Genomic DNA, 26,686 nt, shown 5'->3' on the forward strand with positions numbered 1-26,686 from the left:
CTTTCCTTATTTTTGATGACCTTGACAGTTTTGAGGGGTACCGATAAGGTATTCTGTGGAATGTCCCCCAATTGGAATTTGTCTCATGAGAAAATTATGATTAGGCTGGGTGATGGGTTTTTTAGAGGAAAACCATAGAAGTCAAGTACCATTCACATAACATCATATCAAGGGTACATACTTTCAACATGAATTATCACTGCTGATGTTAACCTCAATCGCCTGGCTCAGACAGTCTGTAAAATTACTCTTTCCCCAGTCCCTTTACAAATTGTATTTTTTGGAATAAAGTCACTATGTTTAGCCCACACTTAAGGACGGGGGAGTTATACTCCATCTCCTTGAAGGCAGAGTATCTACATAAATTATTTAGAATTCTGCATAGGAGCTTTGTCTTTCCTCATTCATTCATTCATTCACTTGTTTATATCACTATGAACTCATGGATATCTATTTTATACTTTGAATTACAATCCAATACCACTTCATCTATTTTTTTCTTTTTTTTTTTTTTTTTTTTTGAGACGGAGTCTCGCTCTGTCGCCCAGGCTGGAGTGCAGTGGCGCAATCTCGGCTCACTGCAAGCTCTGCCTCCCGGGTTCACGCCATTCTCCTGCCTCAGCCTCTCCGAGTAGCTGGGACTACAAGCGCCCGCCACCACGCCCGGCTAATTTTTTTGTATTTTTAGTAGAGACGGGGTTCCACCGTGGTCTCGATCTCCTGACCTCGTGATCCGCCCGCCTTGGCCTCCCAAAGTGCTGGGATTACAAGCGTGAGCCACCGCGCCCGGCCTATTTTTTTCTTTTTTGAGACAGAGTTTCACTCTCTATCACCCAGGCTGGGGTGCAGTGGTGGGATCATAGCTCCCTGTAGCTTCAACCTCCCAGGCTCAAGTGATCCTCCTGCCTCAGCCTCCCAAGAAGCTGGGACCACAGACATGGGCCACCATGCCTGGCCAATTTTTAAATTAATTTTAATTTATTATTATTTTTCTTATCTCCTAGAGCCTTCGGATGAGATAATTTTTAATATTTTTTAGAGATGGGTTCTCCCTATGTTGCCCAGGCTGGTCTTGAACTCCTGGGCTAAAGAGATTCTCCCTCCTTAGCCTCCCGAAATGCTAGGATTATAGGTGCGAGCCACTGTGCCTGGCCACGTCATCTATTTTTATTGCCTCACATTGTTCCAGCTTTGGCCACTGGGAGGTCTTTGAGTTGGCTCCCATGTCCCTTTGTAATAACCACATCAGGTGTGTGTGTGGGGTGTGTGTGTGTGTGTGTGTGTGTGTGTGTGTGTGTGCTTCCTGAGTACTTCCTTCTTTCTGGCACTGTAAGATACTACAAGCTCAGGATACAAAACTGCAGCTAGATAAGAGAATTAAGTTCTAGTGCACTTAGAATGCCCCACAGTCAACACTGTAGGATGACTACAGTTAACAATAATATACAGTTTCAATATACATATTGAGTACAATACGGTTAACAATATTATATAGTTTCAAAGAGCTAGAAGGAGAATATTGAAGGTTCCTAACACAAAGAAATGATAAATGTTTGAGATGATGGATATGCTAATTACCTAGGTCTCATCATTATACATTATATGTTGAAACATCATCGTGTATCCCATAAAATATGTATAATTATTATGTAAACTAAAAACTACAATTTAAAAAGGCGCATTCAGGGCAGGCATAGTGGCTCATGCCTGTAATCCCAGCACTTTGGGAGGCTGAGGCGAGTAGATCACTTGAGGTCAGGAGTTCGAAACCAGCCTGGCCAACATGGAGAAATCCCATCTCTGCTAAAAATACAAAAATTAGCCAGATGTTGTGGCGCATGCCTGTAGTCCTAGCTACTCGGGAGGCTGAGGCAGAAGAATCGCTTGAACCTGGGAGGTGGAGGATGCAGTGAGCCAAGATCACACCACTGCACTCCAGCCTGGGTAACAGAGTGAGAGTCTCTCTCAAAAAAATAAAAATAAAGTGGCTATAAACAATCACATGCAGGTTTCTGAGAGGACTTAAATGTTAAAATTAGTTTGGCAAATACCTAGCAGTGAGTTTGCTGGATCATATGTTAAGACTATGTTTAGATTTGTAAGAAACTGCCAGTTTTCTAAAGTGGCTGTACCATTTTACATTCACATCAGTAATGAATAAGAGCTCTTGTTGCTTGTTGTCCTTACCAGCAATTAGTATTGTTAGTTTTTTGGATTTTAGTCATTCTTTTTTTTTTTTTTTTGAGACGGAATCTCGCTCTGTCTCCCAGGCTGAAGTGCAGTGGCATGATCTCAGCTCACTGCAACCTCCACCTCCTGGGTTCAAGCAATTCTCCTGCCTCAGCCTCCTGAGTAGCTGGGACTACAGGCACACGCCACCACACCTGGCTAATTTTTGTATTTGTAGTAGAGACAGGGTTTCACCATGTTGGCCAGGCTGGTCTCGATCTCCTGACCTCGTGATCCACCCACCTCGGCCTCCCAAAGTGCTGGGATTATAGGCATGAGCCATCGTGCCCGGCTGGATTTTAGTCATTCTAATAGGTATGTAAGTGGTATCCCACTGTGGATTAAATTTGCAATTCTCTGATGACAAATAATGAGCATCTTTTCATATGCTACCCTCATTTTAAAATTAGTCATAAATATAATCACTGTTAGAGAAAATAGGATAATGTACTGTGGCATTTATAACATATGTAGAAAAGAACCTATGACAAAAATAGCAGAAGGGACAGGTTGGCAGAAATTGATTTATATTACAGTTAAGTTCTTAAATGTGAAGTGATATCGAATAAAAGGAGATTGTGATAAAAGTGTACATTTGTAAAATCTAGAGCAACCACTAAAAAAATAAATAAATAAATAAGCAAAGAAGTTTAGCTAATAAGCCGATAGTGGAGATAACAAGGAATCGTAAAAGAAAAATAAACCCTCAGTCCCGAAGAAAACAAGCAGATGGTGAAAAGGAACAAGAAACACATGGAACAAAAAGAAAACAACTTGTAAGATGATAAATTTAGGCCAGGCGCAGTGGCTCATGCCTGTAATCTCAGCACTTTGGGAGGCCAAGGCAGGCGGATCACCTGAGGTCAGGAGTTCGAGACCAGTCTGGCCAACATGGCGAAACCCTGTCTCTACTAAAAATACAAAAAATTAGGCTTGGCATGGTGGCTCACGCCTGTAATCCCAGCACTTGGGAGACTAAGGCGGGTGGATCACCTGAGGTCAGGAGTTTGAGACCAGACCGACCAACATGGTGAAACACCACCTCTACTAAAAATACGAAAATTAGCCAGGCATGGTAGTGCGTGCCTGTAATCCCAAGTAATTGGGAGGCTGAGGCAGGAGAAGCGCTTGAATCTGGGAGCTGGAGGTTGCAGTGGGTCGAGATTGTGCCATTGCACTCCAGCCTGGGCAACAAGAGCAAAACTCTGTCTCAAAAAAAGAAAAGATGATAAATTTAAAGCCAACCATATCAATCATCAATTAAACGGAAACAGTGTACATATCGCAATTAAAAGGTAGAGATGGAATGGACATGGTGGCTCAGACCTATAATCCCAGTACTTTGGGAGGCTGAGGTGGGAGGATTGAGATCAGCCTGGGCAACATGAGAAGACCCTGTATCTTAAAAAAAAAAAAAAAAAAGGAAAGAAAGGAAGGAGGGGAGCGGAGGGGAGGGTAGGAGGGAGGGAGGGAGGGAGGAAGGAAGGAAGGAAGGAAGAGAAAAATTAGCTGGCATGTGCTTGTAGTCCCAGCTACTCAGGAGTCTGAGGCGGGAGGAGGATTGCTTGAGGCCAAAAGTTCAAGGCTACAGTGAACTGTGATTGCACCACTGCACTCCAGCCTGGGTAGAGTGACACCTTGTCTCTCAAAAAATACTAAACAACCAATAAAGTAATTATCCCTCCTAAAATAACACAGGAAAGTAAAAAGAAAAAAAGAAAATCCAAAATAATTTAAAAATTACACTAAAAAAATTCCATGACTTTCCACAGTAGTATGCAGATACTTAGGTGGGCAATACACATTTTTTAACACAACAGGAATAATGAGCTTAAGTGTATCTCAAGTTAGTATTATAACAAAGAGAAAAAGATTATTTCAAGTGTCTTTAGACCATAGTTTTTTCTTTTTTGTTTTTTTCTTGAGACAGGGTCTTGCTCTGTTACCCAGGCTGGAGTGTAGTGGTATGATTACGGCTCACTACAGCCCCAAACTCCTGAGCTCAAGCAATCCTCCTGACTCAGCCTCCTGAGTAGCTGCAACTACAGGTGCATCCCGCCATGCCTGGATACTTAAAAAAAATTTTTTGTTGTTGGCTAGGCACTGTAGCTCATACCTGTAATCCCAGCACTTTGGGAGGCTGAGACGGGCGAATCACTTGAGGTCAGGCGTTCGAGATCAGCCTGGCCAACATGGTGAAACCCTGTCTCTACTAAAAGTACAAAAATTAGCCCAAGCATGTAGTCTCAACTACTCAGGAGGTTAAGGCATGAGAATCGCTTGAGCCCAGGAGGTGGAGGTTGCAGCGATCCGAGATTGCACGACTACACTCCAGCCTGGGCGACAGAGCAAGACTGTCTCAAAAAAACAAAACGAAAACAAATTTTTGTTTTAGAGACAGTCTCTCTATGTTGCCCAGGCTGGTCTCAAACTCCTAGGCTCGAGCTCTTGCTTCAGCCTCCCAAAGCACTGGGATTACAGGTGTGAGCCACCATGCCCTGCCTAGACCACAGTATTTTGACTATATATCCTTAGTGGAAAATTTTTTTAAAGCACACAAAGCTGCAAAGAAATCTCACACTTTCCTCAATAGTCTTACTGTAAATAGTAATATTGATATTATTACTTTGAAGCTATTTTACATACATTATAAAGCAAATAGGTAATTGTCTTAATGTTATTAGGACTAATATTTTCAGTGTAAGAGAAAAGTGATATAGGTATAAAATCAGTAAGGTTAAACAATTGTATGGTTAAATTTGAATCAGAAATATCAATATAAACTATTTTCGTTGTTTTCAAACATACTTATTTCATAGCACTGTCCATTGAAATGACAACCCAGTAGTCATGATCTCTCCCAATGTCTAAATTGCAGTCTATAAATATTCCTAACTGGAACCTGGGCTTTTTATAGGAATGCTGATTGTTAGTATGTGGCCAGAATGAGCCTGAGACATCTTATTTTTGCCTGGGATATCGTCATGTTACAGAAAGCAAGTAAGCAGTAAGACACACAAACCATCACGAATACATAAAAAACAAAAGCAAAGACAGAACTCCAAAAAACCACTGACCTATACACTTCGAAATTGTTAACATGGTACATTTATGTCACGCATATGTTATGAGCTGAGTTGCATCCCACTTCCTGCCAATTTGAACCCTGACACCCTGACCCTGAGTACCTCGGAATGTGACTATTTGGAGACAGGGCCTTTAAAGAGGTAATTAAGTAAAAATGGAGTTAGTGAGAACCCTAATTCAGTATGACTGGCATCCTTATAAGAAGAGGAAATTGGGCCAGGTGCGGTGGCTCATGCCTGTAATCCCAGCACTTTGGGAGGCCAAGGCAGGTGGATCACAAGGTCAGGAGTTCGAGACCAGCCTGACCAACATGGTGAAACCCTGTCTCTACTAAAAATACAAAAATTAGCCAGGTCTGGTGGCGCACGCCTGTAATCCCAGCTACTTGGGAGGCTGAGGCAGGAGAATCGCTTGAACCTAGGAGGCGGAGGTTGCAGTGAGCTGAGATCACGCCACTGCACTTCAGCCTGGGCGACAGAGCAAGACTCCATCTCAAAAAAAAAAAAAGAAAGAAAAAAATTGGGACACAAAGGGAGAGAGAGGGAGAGAGGGAGGGAGATACCAGACATGCATGTGCACAGTTAGAAGGTTGTGTCTGCAAGCCAAGGAGAGGGGCCTTAGGAGAAACCAACCCTGTTGACACCTGATGTCAGACTTCCAGCCTCCTCAACTGTGAGAGAATACATTTCCGTTGTGTAAGCCACCCAGTTTGTGGGATTTTAAGGCAGCCCTAGAAAACTAATACAATATATTTTACCATAATTAGAAAAACCAACCAAATAACCAACAAGAAAACCCTAAGTTGACACTTAACAGAACAGAAAGCTCAAAACAAGCAAACGAAAGTATGCATTAGCCACCTGAATGTCTGTGGTCTGCTGTTGAAGGTTCCAGAAAGCATGAGCCATGTCAACTGGTGTCAACATATCTGAGTGGGTCCTAGTTTCAGCTGGGTCCTCAACGCTGGCAGTCAGCTCCCTTGCCTGCCCTTATTTGGCACCTTCTCCCTCCACAAGGCCTGTTCCACACCTTCGCCATTGCTCCCCGCTCCCTGTTGACTGGCGGTGGGGGGCCCTTCCAGCAGATGACTTTGTTTCTTGCCTCATAGAAAAGCAGGGACCAACCAGCCTGACATCTCTCTCCCTCCTAGGGCCCCTGCAAACACTCAAGTCCACACCCTCTCCTGTCCTTCCTTCTTCCCCTCCAGTCTCTCAAATGTAGAGGTGCCCCACATCCTTTCAGTCCCCTGCCATTTTTGTGCTTTCTCACCTCCTTAGAACACTTCCTCCATCAATTTCTTCCTCTTGTTTTTTCTGTTTTCTAACCCCCTGCATTCATAATTCTCCTCTTTTTTTAAACAAAACAAAAAACATCACTTCAACCTCTTTTTCTACTGATTCCTTTCCAGAAGCCTCTAACTAGGTTCAGTCTCCCTCATGCCCAATACATACATGCTGCCTTGATCCCAAGCTTTCTCTAGCTATCACAACCTCTCCATCACTCCCTTTCCATCCACCATTCTTAAAGGATTCTACTCTAGTTACCACTACATTCCCACTTTCCCTTCATCCTGCTGCCTCTTGAATTCTGGCTTTTGCTCACACCACTCCACAATAAGTATTCTGACAAAGCCCTTTCAAACTTCCTATTGGATTGCTTGCCCTCCTCCGTTGCTTATGGGCTTCTTCTCTTTTATGTATGTACAACTGGCATCTCAGACTCTGTATATCCCAAGCCAAACACATCATTATTTTTCTCAAGTGCACTTCCCTTCCTGAGTTCTTTATTTTTGTTAATGGAGCTACTGTCACCCAGCTCCATGCTTCAGTATCATATTTGGGCTTTGAGGTTATTTATTTATTTATGTCTTATTTATTTATTTTTTTTTCGAGATGGAGTCTGGCTCTATCACCCAGGCTGGAGTGCAATGGCGTGATCTCAGCTCACTGCAACCTCCACCTCCAACCTCCACCTCCCGGGTTCAAGCGATTCTCTTGCCTCAGCCTCCTGGTAGCTGGGATTATAGGTATGCAGCACCACGGCCAGCTAATTTTGTATTTTTAGTAGAGACGGGGTTTCACCATGTTGGTCAGGCTGGTCTCGAACTCCTGACCTTGTGATCCGCCTGCCTTGGCCTCCCAAAGTGCTGGGATTACATATTTATTTATTTATTTATTTATTTATTTATTTATTTATTTATTTATTTATGTTTGAGACCGAGTCTCGCTCTGTCGTCCAGGCTGGAGTGCAGTGGTGTGATCTCGGCTCACTGCAAGCTCTGCCTCCCAGGTTCACGCCATTCTCCTGCCTCAGCCTCCCCAGTAGCTGGGAGGCGCCCGCCACCACAACCGGCTAATTTTTTTCTATTTTTCTTAGGACGGGGTTTCACCATGTTAGCCAGGACGGTCTCGATCTCCTGACCTTGTGAACCGCCCGCCTCGGCCTCCCAAAGTGCTGGGATCACAGGCGTGAGCCACCACGCCCGGCCTATTTATTTATTCTTGAGATGAAGTCTCGCCCTTGTCACCCAGGCTGGAGTGCAATGGCGTGATCTCAGCTCACTGCAACCTCTGCCTCCCAGGTTCAGGCAATTCTCCTGCCTCAACCTCCTGAGTAGCTGGGATTACAGACGCCTGCCACGAGACCCGGCTAATTTTTGTATTTTTAGTAGAGACAGGGTTTCACCATGTTGGCCATGCTGGTCTCGAACTCCTGACCTCAGATGATCCGTCCGCCTTGGCCTCCCAAAGTGCTGGGATTACAGGCATGAGACCCCGTGCCCGGCTCATATTTATTTATTTTTTAAAGCAATTTAAACTAATTTTTCTCATTAGGTAATTCATCCACAAGTTTCAAGATTTAAAATATTCAAATTATAAATACTAAAAAGACTCTCTTTCACTACTGACCCCCAGCCACCCCACTTCTCTTAAACAGGCCACTTAATGTCATCAATTTTGTATGTATTTCTCTAGGGATATGTAAACATATGTAAGCAAAGATGTTTGTTTACATATTTCCTTTTTATGGCCAGGTGCAGTGGCTCATGCCTTTAATGGCACTTTGGGAGGCCAAGTTGGGCAGATCTCTTGAGCCCAAGAGTTTAAGACTAACATGGACAACACAGTGAAACTCCGTCTCCACTAAAAAAATACAAAAAAAAAAAAAAAAAAGGGCCAGGCACGGTGGCTTGTGCCTGTAACCCCAGCACTTTGGGGGGCTGAGGCGGGTGGATCACCTGAGGTCAGGAGTTCAAGACCAGTCTGGCCAACATGGCGAAACCCTGTCTCTACTAAAAATACAGAAATTAGCCAGGCGTGGTGGCAGGTGCCTGTAGTCCCAGTTACTTGAGAGGCTGAGGCAGGAGAATCACTTGAACCCGGGAGGCGGAGGTTGCAGCGAGCCGAGATCACACCATTGCACTCCAGCCCTGGGTGACAGAGCGAGACTCCATCTTAAAAAAAAAAAAAAAAAAATCTGGGTGTAGTGGCGCACACCTGTAATCCTAGCTACTCCAGAGGCTGAGGTGGAAGAATCACCTGAGCCTGGGGAGGTCGAGACTGTGGTGGGCCATGATTGTGCCACTGCACTCCAGCCTGGGTGACTGAGTGAGTCTCTGTCTCAAAAAACAAAACTAAACAAAACACATTTCCCTTTTAAAAATGCAAATGAGGCCACGTGAGCTATGTTCGTGTCACTGCACTCTAGCCTGGGCAACACAGTGAGACTCTGTTTAAAAAAATAAATAAATAGTGCTCACTTTGGCAGCACATATAAAACCGCACATCTACAACCATCTAATCTTTGACAAACCTGACCAAAACAAGCAATGGGGAAAGGATTCCCTGTTTAATAAATGGTGATGGGAGAACTGGCTAGCCATATGAAGAAAACAAACTCGATCCTTTCCTTACACCTTTATACAAAAATTAACTCAAGATGGATTAAAGACTTAAATGTAAAACCCCAAACTACAAAAACCCTAGAAGAAAATCTAGACAATACCATTCAGGACATAGGAATGGGCAAAGATTTTATGATAAAATTGCCAAAAACAATCGCAACAAAAGCAAAATTCGGCAAATGGGATCTAATTAAACTAAAGAGCTTATGCATAGCAAAAGAAATTATCATCAGCTGGACGTGGCAGCTTACGCCTGTAATCCCTGCACTTTGGGAGGCGGAGGTGGGCGGATCTCTTGAGGTCAGGAGTTCAAGATCAGCCTGGCCAACATAGTGAAACCCCGTCTCTACTAAAAATACAAAAATCAGCTGGGCGTGGTGGCATACACCTGTAATCCTAGCTACTTGGGAGGCTGAGGCAGGAGAACCACTTGAACCCAGGAGGCGGAGGTTGTAGTGAGCCGAGATCACACCATTGCACTCCAGCCTTGGCAACAAGTTTTTGAAACTCTGTCTCAAAAAAAAAAAAAAAAAAGAGAAATGCAAATCAAAACCACAATGAGATACCATCTCACAACAGTCAGAATGGCGATTATTAAAAAGTCAAGAAATGATAGATGCTGGTGAGATTGCAGAGAAATAGGAATGCTTTTATACTGTTGGTGGGAATGTAAATTAGTTCAACCATTGTGGAAGACAGTGTGGTGATTCCTCAAAGATTTAAAACTGGAAATACCATTTGACCCAGCAATCCCATTACTGGGTATATACCCAAAGGAATATAAATCATTCTATTATAAAGATACACGCACCTGTATGTTCATTGCAGCACTATTCACAATAGCAAAGACATGGAATCAACCCCAATGCCCATCAGTGATAGACTGAATAAAGAAAATGTGGTACATATACACCATGGAATACTATGCAGCCATAAAAAAACAAGATCATGTCCTTTACAGGGACATAGATGGAGCTGGAAGCCATTATCCTTAGCAAACTAATGCAGGAATAGACAACCAAACACCACATGTTCTCACTTATAAGTGGGAGCTGAACAATGAGAACACAGGGAGAGGAACAACACTTACTGAGGCCTGTCAGGGGAGGATGGTGGGGGAAGAGCACTAGGGAAAAGAGCTAATGCATGCGGGGCTTAAACCTAGCTGATGGGTTGATAGGTGCAGCAAACCACCATAGCACACATTTACCTATATAACAAACCTGTACATCCTGCACATGTACCCACGAACTTAAAAAAAAAAATCAAGTGGTTGAACATTTTATAATTGATTTTTTAGTCTAAAAAAAAGAAAAAACAAGCAATAAATAAATACCACTTAAAAATAAAAAATGCAAGTGATAGCTTGCCATATTCACAGTTCTATCCCTTGCGGTTTTCATGTACATATCTTGGATGTGATCTTATTGAATGCTCTCTCATTCTTTGTTATAGCTGCATAGTGTTTAGCAGTGTTTCTGATTTCTCTACTCTTTTGTCTCCAACATCTACTCAATGGCCAAGTTATTATTATTATTATTTTTTGAGACAGAGTCTTGCTCTGTCGCCCAGGCTGGAGTGCAGTGGCGCAATCTCGGCTCACTGCAAGCTCCGCCTCCCGGGTTCACGCCATTCTCCTGCCTCAGCCTCTCCGAGTAGCTGGGACTACAGGCGCCCGCCACCACGCCCCGCTAATTTTTTTGTATTTTTAGTAGAGACGGGGTTTCACCGTGGTCTCGATCTCCTGACCTCGTGATCCGCCCACCTCGGCCTCCCAAAGTGCTGGGATTACAAGCGTGAGCCACCACGCCCGGCCCTCAATGGCCAAGTTATATTAATGATGTATTATTTTTCCTATGGCATCTCTATTCCTAGTGCCGATTAGTTTAGACTTTCACGCCTGGATTGCCACAATAGCCTCCTGTTTGTCCTCTCCTTAGCCTTTCCTTAATTTCATGCTATTCTGTTAGATTCATCTTAAGTACTGCTCTGATTATGTTATTTCCCAGCTTAGCAATTTCACCTCGCCTGCAGAATCTGATGCTACATTCTCTCCATTTTTCTTACTGCCCCCTCCTCCTTCATGCCCTGAACTCTTAAGTCACACCGAAGAGCCTGATGATCCTAGAGCAGACCTTGTGAATTCTCACGGGAGCGCTTTCCATACTGTTACTTTACCTCGAGGTATATGACATTGCCACCAAGTCCAAAACCACCCCATCCTTCAGTTCAGCTCAGACGCTAACTTTCCTCTGAAGGCCTCCTGATCCCCACAATTAGTCCAGCAAGGTAAAAGTGAGTCTGGCAAGGTGCCTAAGATACATTTAAGGGGTTGCTCATTCTCAGGGTCATGCAAGTGCCAACCCTGCATTCACACACCCTGAGAGTGGGTGGCTTCTCAAATTTTGCCTCCTCAGTGACTTGCTTACCTCTCCCTAGTCCCAGCCTTTCCTTAGCAGTCCTAGGCCTCCTCTAAAACCCCAAAGAGCTTGATTTGCACAGCCTGCACTGTAGTTATTGAAGTACAGACTTCATTTTCTCCCCACTAAGTTCCTTGAGGGCGGCACCATGCCTGACCCATACTGGATCCCTGGTGCCTCTCCCGGAACCTCACACACAGCCCACGTACATTTGTTACAGCTCTTTAGGTTAGGAGTGTCTACTCACCTGAAACCATGCTCAAAGGACTTTCAGTAAAAAAGGCAAAGACAATCAGGAGCTATTCAGGAACTTAAGAAACCCAAAGGCAGGAATCCTGAGGGTCTTAGGAAGAGAATCAGAAACTAGAGCACTGTGGGGACTCCAGGAACTCCCGCCCGCTTCCCCTCTATCTGCTTCTCTGTGTGCATCTGCCTTGCTCCTCTCTCACTAATGATGGACTTTCTGTTTCTCACTTCATTTAGTGGAAAATTGCCTCTGCCTACAGCTTCCAAAGTTGGGTAAGTTGTAGCTCAAGTACACACACACCGAAGGGCATAGAGAGAGAGAAAGAGGAATCTGCTTCTGGACCAACCATCTGTGGCGAGAAAACACTGCAGGAATATGGCAATCTTGGGGACCTCAGTGGTGTTCATGCATCTTATCTCCGTAGCTCCATCATTAGCGTGATCAGCTCCATCATCAGCTCCAGCTTCCAGTTTCTGTGTCTTAGCCAAACAAACATTCTAAATTCCCAAGACAGAGAATAAACTTGGCACCGCCTGGGTCAGGTGACCACGCATGAATCACTCAGCAATAGGGGGTAAAGAGAGAGAGGGTCTCAAATATAGGCATGGCTGGTGGAGGTCATCTCTGTGAATGAGGCAGTTTCTACAGAAGGGAGACTCTGTTGACTAATGAGTCATACCCAAAGATGACTGTTATGAGGTATTTGTTGAATAAATAAATGCAATAATTGAATGATCTCATTTTAAAAAGAGCAACTGTCCAAAGCTATTAGCCAAGTATGAGACAGTTAATAGAAAACTCACTCAAACACTCAAAATGGAATCAGTCTCTGAGCCTTGATTAAACTTCTGGTGGCTGGGCATGGTGGCTCACACCTGTAATCCTGGCACTTTGGGAGGCTGAGGCAAGTGGATCACCTGAGGTCAGGAGTTTGAGACCAGCCTGGCCAACATGGTGAAACACTGTCTCTACTAAAAATAAAAAAGTTAGCTGAATGTGGTGGCACTCACCTGTAATTCCAGCTACTTAGGGGGCTGAGGCATGATAATTGCTTGAACCTGGGAGGTGGAGGTTGCTGTGAGCCAAGATTATGCCACTGCACTCCAGCCTGGATGACAGGGCAAGACTGTCTCAAAAACCAAAACCTTTCTTCCCAATGTCTCTCAAATCTCTCCCTTCCCTCTATTCCACCAACACCATCACAGTTTGCACTCAGGTCTGATGCTCTGCTGGGCCTTCTTCACTTCCATTCCACCTGCTGACTGTACCGAGTAATCTGCTCCAAACACGTGGCTTTCCTGTTGTCACCAGTCACTCGATCTGTCTGAAACCAAACACATCCTCTTTCTATTGAAATTCACTTCCCATTAGAAGACTGTCAACGACACTAACATCTCTTCAGCATTTAGTTCTTGAACACCTGGAGTTACTTCTGACCTTTGCCCTCCTAGTCCTTCACTATCTCATCAGTTATCAAGCAGTGTTGAATTTTTCTTTATCGCCTTTGTTGGTCTTCTTCTTTTCATTTCTTCCAGCTATCTCCAACCTGTCAGGGAGTTTAGGAAATTGTTCAAGGACTGATTAATAAGATGGTATGGAGAGGATATTTGGTTGGGGATGTGGGAATGTCTGAATCCTGTCTTGGCCAGCCATCTCTACTGATCAGGAGTGTGGGGAGTACATGTGCAATGACACACCAGGGAAAGAAGCACTTTATTATTAGCTGGATATGAACCACAATGCAGAAGTCAGGAAAGATAGGCTGGATTCTGGTCATCTCTGTCTATCCTCCCCACATCAATGCCCAAATATGAGTCTTGGAACTTTTCTTCCGAGTGGGATAGAGGCACACTAACCAGAAAAACTAGAGAGAAAGACAAATCCACAGCCTCTTTGCCCCAAGCCGGGGCCTTGCTAAGACTTTTTCTGTGGGCCATAGCCTTAGGGCCTGGCTACCTTGTGGGAGAGGGAAAGAGAGCAAGCTGGCTGGGCTGCCTCTGAGAAGGGCAAGGGCAGCCCTTGTTACCACACAGAGTATGTTGAAGAATGGGAAAGACGCGGCACCTTTTTGTTGAACGTGTTATCTTTTAAGGGCTCCATCCCAAGAAAATGTTATTCCATATTCTCCAGTTTTAGTAAGATTTTCTTCCTTTGTGTGTGTTTGGTGGTGGGGAGATGAAATTTCTTCACCGTCCTACCTCCACCTTGTAGGGAAGGAAGAGGGTGGGGAGGGAGAAGCCTTGAGCGCCCTCTAGAGACCAGAAGCTCAACTCACTCCCTGGTGAATCTACACTGCTATGACCTTAGTGCTTTGCTCAAAATTGTCAACTATCTATTGCCTAAGAACTAATTCCTCGGCAGGCGTGGTGGCTCAGGCCTGTAATCCCAGAACTTTGGGAGGCCGAGGTGGGTGGATCACCTGAGGTAGGGGGTTCAAGACCAGCCTGGGCAACAAGGTGAAACCCCGTCTCTACTAAAAATACAAAATTAGCCAGGCGTGGTGGCGCATGCCTGTAGTCCCAGCTATTTGAGAGGCTGAGGCAGGAGAATCGCTTGAACCTGGGAGGCAGAGGTTGCAGTGAGCCGAGATCGCACCATTGCATTCCAGCCTGGGCAACAAGAGCAAAACCTCATCTCAAAAAAAAAAAAAAAAAAACAAAAAAACCCCAAAAAAACACAATTTCTAAGGAGGCCATTAGAACCCTCTACAGTCTGGCTCAAGGTACCTTTTTTGGTCATTAGAATGACTTTAGGATAGTAGCAAATAGGGAAAGCACAGAAAATGAACGCCAAATTTAATCATCCAGTGAATAGATTGGCTGGATCTAATCAAGAGGGGAAGGAACCTGGGTGAGGTTACCAGAATTTCACCTACTTCATAACCAAAGCAATAGATCCAACAAGAATGAAATAAGGCATCACCGGAATCTAATCTGTAGGGTAGGGTGTGGGGAGACCCCTGTGGAAATAGCATCTATGTGAAAGGGACTCGATGTGTTCACAGTGGTAGCAGAAGAATCTCTGTGTCTTGACTCTTAGCCAAAAATCTCTGGCCAAAACACAGCCTCCCCTGTTCTCCTGCAAAGGTAAGCCCAGTCTGTTTGGGTCAGTAACTTCAATTTGCTTGGGATGGTAAATGTCATTTAATCCTAAGAAGGTTCAGCATTAAAGATGAGGATGGTAAAATAAATCAGATCTGCAGTATTCATACTTTTGTGTTAACCTTGGTAATATTTTGTTTAATTTTGTATTTTCAATGTTTGTAAGATTTAGTATTTATCATACTAGAGAATCTGACAAGTTTCACAAAACAAGAGCCTTACTAAGTTTGATGTTTTCTGACATTTTCTATTTCTTTAATGAGATGTTGGTCATGACCCACTAAGTTACTTATGTGTTTCATCAGTGGGTACTGGCCTGAGACCCTGATAATGGTTAAAAGTACAACTCTGAGGTCAGGCTGATGACTTTCAGATCTAGCTTATTGTCTGGGTTTGGGCAAGTAACCCCTACATGTCCTTGTTTCTTCATCTGTAAAATGGGATAATATTAGTACCTACCCAGGCCGGGCACAGTTGCACACCTGTAATCCCTGCACTTTAGGAGGCTAAGGCAGGAGAACGGCTTGAGCCCAGGAGTTCGAGACCAGCCTGGGCAACATGGCGAGACCCTGTCTCTATAAAAACTAAAAAAAATTAGGGCTAGGCATGCTGACTCACACCTGTAATCCCAGCATTTGGGAGGCTGAGGTGGGCAGATCACCTGAGGTCAGGAGTTCGAGACCAGCCCGGCCAACATGGTGAAACCCCGTATCCACTAAAAATACAAAATTAGCTGGGTGTGGTGGCGTGCACCTGTGACCCCAGCTACTTAGGAGGCTGAGGCAGGAAAATCACTTGAACCCAGGAGGTGGAGGTTGCAGTGAGCCGAGATCGTCCGTCTCAAAAAAAAAAAACAATAGCTGGGTATGGTGGCATCTGCCTGTGGTCCCAGCTACTCAGGAGGCTGAGATGGGAGGATCGCTTGAGCCCAGGAGGTTGAGACTGCAGTGAGCTGCGTTTGTGCCACTGTACTCCAGTCTGGGAGACACAGTGAGACCCTGTCTCAAAAGTTAAAAAAAAAAAAAAAGGTAGTACCTACCTTGTGGGCTCTACTTGATAATTAAATGAGAAAGAAGATAATGTGCATAAGGCTTACACTAGGGCCTGACACATCGTGAACGCTCAAAAAACGTAGGGAATAAGTACTGGGTGTGATGACAAAGGGTCTAATGCACCCAATCTTGGGAGATGAAAAAATGCTGCCTGGAGGCGATGGTATTAATGTTGGGATCTGAAAGAATAGTAGGAATTATTCAGGTGAGGATTCAAGTTAAGTGCATAGATGGAGTAGAGAGAAATGAAGTTATGGGCAAAGGGAACAGCCCTTGCAACAGTTGTGAGGTGGCACAACTTCCAGGCTTAAATGACCTGAGAGCTTCCCAGTTTTGAATGTAGCCTGAGAAATATCTGTGGCAGATGAGGTCAGAGATGGCAACATGGATGAGATCACCAATGGCCCTGTGGCCACCTCAAAGAATTTTAGACTTTAACCTACGTGTTAATCAGATGTTTTTAAGAGTCTTAAACAGGGAAACGACATGATTTTCTTTCTTGAAAGACGATTCAAGCTGTAGTGGATTTGGAGAGGGCAATTTCCGTTGCAGGGAGACCAAGAGGAGTCTACTGTAGTGTCTCTAGGAGAGATGACAGTAGCCTGAACCAGAGTAAGAATTGACAGGGAACAATAATTTTAAAAATCTAATTGGGGCTGGGTGCAGTGGCTCACGGCTGTAATCCCAGCACTTTGGGAGGTGAAGGCAGGCAGATCACTTGAGCCTAGGAGTTCGAGACCAGCCCGGGCCAACAAGACGAAACCGCATCTCTACTAAAAATACAAAAATTAGCCGGGCGTGGTGGTGGGCACCTGTAGTCCCAGCTACTGACTGGGGAGGCTGAGGTGGGAGGATCCTTGAGCCCAGAGAGGTCGAGGCTGCAGTGAACAATGACTGCACCACTGCCCTCCAGCCTAGGTAACAGAGTGAGAATCTGTCTCACAAACAAACACATCTAATTTAACATGGAGACTCCAGAGAGAGAGGAAGGAGCAATGGATCATTTCCAGGTTTCTGGCTTGAGCACCTGGGTGGCTGGTGTTGGCACTCTCCTAGAAAACACTGGAGAAAAAGACATCCAATTTTTGGATATGTTGAATTTTGAGGTTAATAGAATCTTGAAAATTAAAGCTTCCTGATTTTGTTAATCCGTTTTCTGACACCCTTTAGCAATTCTCTAATGCAATGCTTTTCACATTATTATGTGCATAAGAATCACCTGGGGTGTGGAGATGGGGATGTGAAAATGCAGGTTCCTAGGCTAACAAGCCAAGATTCTGGATACCAACTGGGTCCCAGGACTCAAAACAATCAGCCTGAGTAATTCTGATGGAGGGAGTCTCCTGACGACACTAAAAAAAACAACAAAAACGACCCCACTGCCGGGCATGGTGGCCCGTAATACCAGTACTTTGGGAGGCTGAGTCGGGAGGATCGCTTGGGCCCAGGAGTTCGAGACCAGCCTGGGCAACGTAGGGAGACCACCCACCCCCGTTTCTAAAAGTAAAACAAGACCCCTCGTGTGTCTCCACTGTTAGGTTGTTTTTCCACTGTCCACCCCTCCCTACTTCTCAGGCACCTGGTTGGGGGTCCCTATTGCTTCGAATAAGCTCCGTGGGAGCCAGGACTTTGTCTTGCTAACAGGTGCATCTTCAGCGCACTCAGAACAATATCTGGCACAGCACGAGACCCCTAGAAAGGTTCGCCGAACGATCGAATGGCTGAATACATTCATATGTTGCTTTGTACAAAAACTTTTGCTTTCAAATATCTGGGAAGAGTTAGAGATAGGAAAGCAGAGGTCACTTCAAAGAGAGAGAGTGAGGATACCACTGGGAAGGCAGCGCCGAAAAAACCAGAGGGGAACCACTTGCCGATCCCCCGGGCACAGTCTGGAGGTCCCAATTCCCGCGGTAGGGGGGCGAGAGATGCCACTCGTCTGATCAGCAACCATTTTGGGCCCGCTTGCGCCGCTTCTCCGGGGCGTCCGCGTTGTGCTAATCCAGTTGCTTTTGAGGTTCCGGCCCCCTCCAAACCTCTGAAGCGCTCCGTGCACGCGAGGCGGCGGCGGGAGAGGCCGGAGCCCTAGCCGCGAGCCCTCTCCGCGGCCTGCCGGCAGAACAGCCGAGCCGACCTCCTCATCATGGCGGCGGCCGGGCGGGGAAGCCGGGCCGTGCGTCGCGTGCGTGCCCTCTCCCTCCCCTCCCCCTCCTCGGCGGCGGCGGCGGCGGCAGAAGCGGCAGCGCTCGCCATTGCCGCTGGTGGCAGGAGGCTGCGAGGAGCCGGCGCGGTCGCAGTCTCCACGGCGCAGGCCCACGGTAGCGCAGCCGCTCTGAGGTGAGTGCCCTACCGCGCAATCTCCAGCTATTTCAGCCCCGGCGCAGCCGCAACACGCCGCCCGCCCGCCGGCCGGCCGGCCCGCCCCGCAGCCGGCACCCTGCCGCCCCCGGCTCCGGGCCTGGGCCCCCGCCGGATTCGGCCCGGCCCAGCCAAACCGCCACCCCGAGGATGCGCAGGCCGCACTAGGCCCCAGGCGTCCTGGCGGGCTCGGGAGGGAGGCGCTGCCCTCCCGAGAGCCCCAGGGTTCCGGCCTCCCCCGCCGCCTGGGGCTCTCGGGGCCGCGGCCTTCTCCCCGCTGTGGAACCCGGGCCCGGCCTTCCCGCAGCTCGGGAGCAGGAGGCGCGGAAGAGTGCGCCGGGCCCGGGTGCGGGAGGTGGGCGGGCTGCGCGGGACCGGAGCCGCGGCTCTCGGCTCGCCCCCTCGGCCTTTCCCGGCTCTCGTCCGCGGGCGGGCGGCGCAGTGGGGCCGGGCTGGGGCGCGGGAGCCGCTGTCTCCTGCGGGAGAGGAGGCTGGCTCTTTGGGCGACCTCCGAAGCTTCCCTCCTGCCGGGGTGGCGTGGGCTTGTTACCCAGGTAGACTGGGGGACGCTGGAATATGGCGCGTTGCCCACCTTCTTGCAAGTTAGGAGGTGGCCGGGGCGGCAGTTCGAGGAGGAGGGCGCAAATTCCTTTTGTACGCAGAAATAAGGAGCGACATTGTGTTTTCTTCCCCAGCTGAGATGTGCCCGCGGAGGGGCCGCAGTTCTTCCTGTGCCTGGGGTGGTGGTCCCCTGGGTGAGGGAGAGGGGGAGTGGCACGCCCCTCCGAAGGAACCGAACCTTTTGCCACTGGAAAGACAGGGGCTCTGAGATGGCCGTGTGCATGGTATTTTCCCATATCCTCAGACCTTTTCGGGTTTGTCATTGAATGTTGTGCACTCCATCGTGCAATGATGTCTGCTGCCTCTCTCACCTGTTGTGTCGTGGCTGCTGGTCCCAAAGTTTCTGCAGTGTATTTGGCTGTGCCCACCAGAACTTGAAGTTGTTTAAAAATCTTAATGCTTGGGGGGCTTCCAGTGATATCTGCTCCAACCGGTTGGAGGAGCTGTTGCCTGCTCTCCATTCTTAAGCATTAGATTAGAATATATTAATTGCCTATTTTAGAGCTGGTGTCAATCGTGCTGAATTCTTTATGTGGTCAGAGCAAAATTCACATTTTCTTAAGTGTTCAGAGACCGCGTGTTGAGAGACGCATAAGGAGAAAGGTAGCGTGAGTGAGCCTGTCAGCTTGGGCAGTGTTGGGCAGAGCTTTTGTCCCGGGACATCTGTGCTCACAGTGATCCTTTTTCCCATTCCATCTCAGCCCAGCCTTTTAAAAAATTATTTTTCCTTTGGGCTTGACCAGTAAGTAGTTGGGAAAGGGGGGTGCTGGAGTCTTGGAGATGCTGTTTGTGTGTGTGTGTGTTTGATTCATTAGTATCCCGAATCCCTAAAATTGTGTTTGACAGTACTTGACAGGTTACCCCGTAAGACAGTGAAAATATGGCTAGTTCTCTCCGTGCATCTGAGTGTAATTTCCTTATTTTATGAGTCCGAAAGCAGACATAATTATCACATGCAATGTAGAATATTTACTCTTAACTTGGATCCTTAATTGTGGGCAGAATTTTTTTGTGTCAAGAGGCTTTTTTTTCTTTTGATAGGACTTAGTGGCTTTCAACAGGGCCTATGACCAAAAAAACAACAATCAGATTAAGAAAGCTCTTTACGGCTGGGCGCAGTGGCTCACACCTGTAATCCCAGCACTTTGGGAAGCCGAGGCGGGTGGATCACCTGAGGTCAGGAGTTCGAGACCAGCCTGGCTAACATGGTGAAAGCCCATCTCCATTAAAAATACAAAAATTAGCCGGGCGTGGTTGCAGGCGCCTGTAATCCCAGCTACTGGGAGGGGCGGGGGCTGCCGAGGCAAGAGAATCGCTTGAACCTGGGAGGCAGAAGTTGCAGTGAGCTGAGATCGAGATCGCGCCATTGCACTGCAGCCTGGGGGACAAGAGCAAGACTTCGTCTAAAAAAAAAAAAAAACAAAAACAAAGACTCTTTACCTAATCTTTTGGCCAATCCTTATTTGAAGTCCTTTAATTTCCTCACACAGTCTCAAACTCAACATGTGGGAGGGAAAATGACTTTTTGCTTAGTAGTCAGTGGTCATAGTCTCTTGTAACAAAGAAAATTTCTTATCCCCAAGTCGGGAATTTTTGTGGAAATAGTTCTCTTTTTCTTTTTCTTTTCTTAGACGGAATCTCACTCTGTCACCCAGGCTGGAGTGCAGTGGTGCGATCTCAGCTCACCGCAACATCCGCCTCCTGGGTTCAAGCGATTTTCCTGCTTCAGCCTCCCGAGTAGCTGGGATTACAGGCGTGGGCCACCATGCCTGGCTAATTTTTGTATTTTTAGTAGAGACGGGGTTTTGCCATGTTGGCCAGGCTGGTCTCGAACTTCTGGCCTAAGGTGATCTGCTAGCCTTGGCCTCCCAAAGTGCTGGGATTATAGGCGTGAGCCAATGCCCCCGGCCCAATAATTTTCTTATAAAAATATGTATTTATGTATATGTGTGTGTGTACATACATATATATAATTTTTTTTTTTTTTTAAGTTAGAGATGGGGATCTTGCTATGTTGCCTATGTTGCCTAAGCTGGCCTTGAACTCCTGGGCTCGAGGAATGCACCCACCTCAGCCTCCCCAGTAGCTGAGACTATAGGCAAGTGCCACCATGCTGGCAGTGGCTTCATAACATGTTTCAAGGAAATTTAGCTCCTGTGTTAAGAGAAGGAACTATAGAAGTAGAAGATAATGAGGGCCCTTGTCCAGATATAGAAGGGTTTAAAGGAGAAAGGATTTCAGGTTTCCTTCTGAATTCCTGTGTATGTCATTAGAACCCCAAATTGTAAGTTTTTTGTTTTATTAAACCATAATTAGGCACTTGTCTAATTTTGTTAGGGAACCGAAGGCCAACTTCCCATGATTTAAATACCTGAATTTGCATTGCCTGCACACTGTAGGTTCAACCAAATCTCTGGGTTGTCTTTAGAAGCATTTTATGTGAAATAACAACGAATGAGTGACTTGTTTTAAGGGAAATTTAAGCTCCTGTGGTCTGGGATTAAATTTTTATGCCTTTTCTTGTATGGAATAAGGCATTCAGTAAAGTTGAGGAATAATAACGATGAACAGTAATTACTGAAATTGAAATTTTTCCGTGAGTATTTGAAAAGGCGTGCTGAGTTTTTGGTTTCTGGAGGGACTATGAACTGTCAGTCTTTAGAAACAGTCTACAGTCCTACCTCAACAGGAAGTTAATGTATACATTCAGCTTTTGTCAGATGTCTTTAGACAAGCCCGTTGCTTCATGCCGAAGCAGGCTTATTCATTCACACAGTGCCACTGTGAAAAATTGGAGGGTGAGGGGGAAACTCCCTGGGCTGTTGAATTTCACAAATGTCTGCTTTAACCTCAAGAGTTTAGATGCGCCCTTTCTGGGCCGGTAATCATCCAGGAAATGGGATATCTGAATTTAGATGTTTGTGTGTGACTATGTGTGATACTTAACTAATATGTATATATAGAGTATTTGGAAAATCAATCTTAAAATGCCAATCTTTGATTTTGTAAAAAACATTTCAGAAAATGTTCTATACTAAAATACATTTTCTTTATGTTTCATGTTTTCCTTGATAGCTAAAGCTAGTGTTTTCAGCCTGAGCTTACCCAAATATAATTTTCCATGAATGCTTAGTAAAACAGCAATGAAAAAGGAACCCACTTGTTAAGTTATTTTAGAAACATTTTATTTAGACGAAGTCCAATGTTTTTTGAGTCTCAAGATACATGTTAATTTTTGTGCCTTGTGTATCATATATTTCCTTCCTTATTAACTAGAGGGTGAATTACCCACTTTCTTGGGTTTTCAGTTAGTACTTTTATCCATCAGTTTTCTACTAAGGTAAACAGACTGGAAGATAAATAGTAAAAGGAGGTGAAACAAATCAATTTCAGGTGTTTCCAGAAGATTAAAACCATATTGAGCTATTGGAAACATTTAATCCTCGAGCAACAACAATGCTTTGTTTGAAGTTATTTTAATGCAATATGGACAAAACTTGGGAAATGAATTTTTGACTGCTCAAGAAAAATAAGTGGATTGCTTATACCTTAGAATATATATATATACACACATACACATATATATATATATATATTTTTTTTTTTTTTTCAAAAGTGCACTTCAGAATTAGGCTAATGTATTTTCAGCCCGACTTAATGCAGTGTAGTTAGCAAAACATCTAAGGCTTCATCATGTTGTGGTCTTTAGGCCTAAAATGTTTTAAAATGTGAACATTTATGTGATACCAAGTAAATTTTCTATGACCCAAAGAAGCGCTAGAAATAAAACTTCACAGAGATGTTCTAGTATATTAGAAAACAATGGCTGGTCATGGTGGTTCATGCCTATAATCCTAGCACTTTGGGAGGCCAAGGCAGGAGGATTGCTTGAGGCTAGGAATTCTAGACCAGCCTGGGCAATGTAGCGAGATCCTGTCTTTACAGAATATTAAAAAGAAACAAAAAAACGAAAAACTAGCTGGGTATGGTGGCATATGCCTATAGTTTGAGCTACTCAGGAGGCTGAGGCAGGAGGATCACTTGAACTTAGGAGTTTGAGGTTGCAGTGAGCATAATCATGCCATTGTGTTCCTGCCTGGGCGACAGTGCGACCCTGTTTCTTAACAAAAAAAAAACTAGTTGCTGTTAAGGTAGGCCTACCACATTTGTAATCTCTTGAGGCAAATCTGTGTTGTTTCTCTAAGAGCAGTCACTTAGAAGATAATCTGACAGTAAGGAATGGTCTACTGAATCTACAGATCTGGTAGTCTGCCTTGCCCAATCACAACATAGTTTGTGTAAAACTCCAACTGCTACTGAACCATCAGATAATTTCTTGAGGAAGCCGTTTCTCTTAAGGAGAAGTGTATGTGTGTGTGTGTGTGTGTGTGTTGGAGGGAGTGTTGGTGGGGAGAAGAGGGGGAAAGAGAAGATGATACTAGTAAAATAATCTAGTTTTATAGGTTAGAATGATCACTGGAATTTTTTAGAGGAAATATTCTCAAAAAAATTTGTAAGAGCTACTTTTGTATGGGTTATCAGTTTGGTGATTTAGACTATAGTAATCGCATTGTTTAGTATGCATAGTATTTCGATTAATTCATGCATGCTGATTTCTGTGGTTACAAATGTGAAAAGTTTGGCTGATAGCTTAAGTGGACATTTTCTTAAGAACTCTTTAAGTGGTGCCTGTTGGGATAAACTATGCCAAGCCATTTTCTGAATCTTCATGAAGAATGAGCTTTGTATGCATATATATTAAGACAGTTTTTAAAAAAAGAGCATGTATTTTACTGTTGGTAATTGTACAGTTTTTGCTTTTTAGAACTTTAAGAGTCCGTTTTGTTGCTGCTACTGAATGCTAATGTGGTTAGGCTGGCAGCTAAACCTACAAAGAACAAGGGGAAATGAGGAAATGTCCCCATGAAACATTGCTTAAAACTATTTGAGCAGTGGACTAGAAATGGGGAGTTGGGGACTAAGGGACCTGATTCTTGTTTTATGTTCAAAGGAGAGTGAAGCATTCTCTCCATTGAGAAATAACCTCCTTAAGTGTATTCTCACTTTGGAGTTTTGCCACTCATTCACCCGACGATGATTAAAGATATACCACATTCTGGGCATGTGCTAGGTGCTGGAGTAACAAATCTTGGGCCTTGTCTTGTAGAGCAGAAAGGTATGGGCTCAACCTGCTATGTTACAACTTCTAGAGAACCAAAATAGAGCAAACAAAGAGTGGTATGGGATTATAGGAGGAGGAAGAAATTCCTTCTAGGGAGAGGAGAATGATACACAGAGAAAAGTGAGGTTAGGGAAGACTTTTCATGTAGGGGAAGTTTGAGTAGGACTTGGAAGGGGGAGTAGCTGCATTACTGATGGAGAAGAGGGGCTGAGAGGAAGGGCATCAGTAGTCTGATTTGAGAACTAGCAAGTGGATTTTGCTCCACTTGGAGAATAGTGGAAAGTGAAACTGATAAGGTTGTGGTCGTATTGGGAAGAGTTTGTAATTCCATGCTCGTGAGTGTGAACTTTATTCTGTAGGCATTTAGGGACCATAAGAAGTTTGGTTCACTCTGGTTTTTAGAAAGATGACATGTAAAGATTGGACTAGAGACTGGTGAGAGTATTGAATTGTGGTGTAAAAGGACATAGATTCTGGGGATAACTTTTACTTCACAGTTGTCAGATTTGGGTGACAATTGAGTACAGGGGAGTTAAAGATTATAGTGTGGTTATTGGGTGATGATGATGCCTTTAAGATAGGGAATGTATAGGAAGAACAGAATCTGAGGAGGAAGGTAATAGAGTATGATTCCAGATGTGTTTAGATATCTGGGAATCAAGAAAGGTCAAGTAAATACCTGGGTATTTGGGCTGGAGCTCAGGGGGGCATTGGGATCAATTAGGGGATTTGCATTCATCAGTATAATGCCATATAGAAACTGCAGAAAGCCAGGCATGGTGCCTCACATCTGTAATCCTAACACTTTAGGAGGCCAAGGCAGAGGATCGCTTGAGGCCAGGAGTTCAAAACCAGTCTGGGCAATGTAGTGAGACCCTGTCTCTACAAAAAATTTAAAAATTTGTCAGGTATAGTGGTAGCCACCTGTGGTCTCAGCTACTCGGGAGGCTGAGGCTGGAGGATGACTTGAGCCCAGGAGTTTGAGGCTGTAGCAAGCCATGATAGGGCCACTGCACTCCAGCTTGGGTGTCAGAGTAAGACCCTGTCTATAAAAAAGAAAGAGAAAATAGTACAGATTGAGTATCCTTTATCCAAAATGCTTAGGACCAGAAGTGTTGTGGAGTTTTTTTTTTTGACTTTGTAATGTTGGTATACACATAATGAGAGACCCTGGAGATAGGGCCCAAATCTAAACTTGAAATTCATTTGCGTTTCATATACATCTTACAACCTGGATGCAGTTTTGTACAATATTTTAAATAATTTTGTGCAGGAAACAAAGTTTTGATTCCGTTCTGACTGCAACATGTCACCTGAGGTCAGGTGTGGAATTTTCCACTTGTGGCATCATGTCAACACTCAGAAAGTTTCAGATTTTGGAGCATTTCAGATTTTAAATTTTTGGATTAGGAATGCTTAACCGTATCAGGAGTGAAGAAAAAAACTAAGGGCAAACTTGGAGAGCATCTACATCTGAGGGTCAAGTAGAAGAATAGAAATCTATGAAGTAAGTTGAGAAAGAATGGCTAAACAGATAAGATTATAGGGTTGAAGAAGCTGAAGAGAGGGATTAAGTGAATACTGACAGGGAAGTTAGCCATGTGAAATACCACAGAGTTCATTGGTTTAGAGGACAATGCCATAGGATTGCTTGAACCCGGCACTTCAAGACCAGCCTGAGCAACATAGCAAGACTTTGTATCTATTAAAAAAAAAAAAAAAAGTTCATTGGGATAAAAACTGGACTTGGCATACATATATATATATGTATTGTTTTGCTAGGAACCTTGATAGTTTAGACAGAATAGATTTCTAGAGCATTATTAAATTCAGGGGTAGGGCCTACAGAATCTAACTTAGTAGAAGACCCATGCTTAGAAATAGGTCCTGTTCCTGCATGTCTCTCTGCAACGAGAGTTGCAGCTTAAATGCTTTGGGAGATGAACCCCAATGGCAAGTCTGCCTAAAAATCTCCATATTGTTTGGGGTTTTTTTTTTGCCTTTTTTACATTGTCTTAAATTCTGAGAATTGGAGATTTCATTTGAGTTGGCAGTGACTTAAAATACAAATACCTCTTGCAGAGTTTTGAGGTTTTATGATATTAATATTTTAAGTATGGAGGTTTTTAACCTGGGGTTTTCTGGTTCTGGGGTTCATATATTTTGGCTGCGTGACCCTGAATCCCTTAAAATTGTATGAAAAGGTATGTGTGAGTGCATGTGTGATTTTTCTGGGGAGAGGGTCCACAGCATCTATGAGATTTTCAAGGGGGCTGTTGACACACACTAAAGTCAAGGGCCTTTACTAAATGTTAATGATTAAATCAAGTGTTGGTTGTGTGTGTTGGCTGAAATCGGTTATCTCAACAAGTGAGATAGATCAAGGGAAAGAAATCTTGAGTAGGTATCTCAGGTGAAGAACTTTGGAAAGATACGAGGAACTTCTTAGAAATGGGAGTGGGAGCACCAGAAGGAAGGTAGGAGG

The 26,686-nt window shown here is 44.6% G+C and overlaps 1 protein-coding gene across 2 annotated transcripts in view; it reads left to right on the forward strand.

The window, feature by feature from the left end:
- Positions 1 to 18,237: 18,237 nt before the first annotated feature.
- The window catches only part of NRF1 (nuclear respiratory factor 1), a 143,132-nt gene continuing 134,683 nt past the window's right edge, over positions 18,238 to 26,686 (forward strand). The window contains exon 1 of one of the 2 annotated variants that reach the window (XM_032761720.2): positions 18,238 to 18,377. The gene's annotated coding sequence lies outside the window, so the exon portion shown is untranslated. The remainder of the gene's footprint in view (positions 18,378 to 26,686) is intronic. The other variant, XM_032761719.2, reaches the window with a different exon arrangement.

This window comes from Hylobates moloch, unplaced genomic scaffold (genome assembly GCF_009828535.3).
Source record: "Hylobates moloch isolate HMO894 unplaced genomic scaffold, HMol_V3 SCAFFOLD_1, whole genome shotgun sequence".
Lineage (NCBI taxonomy): Eukaryota > Metazoa > Chordata > Mammalia > Primates > Hylobatidae > Hylobates > Hylobates moloch.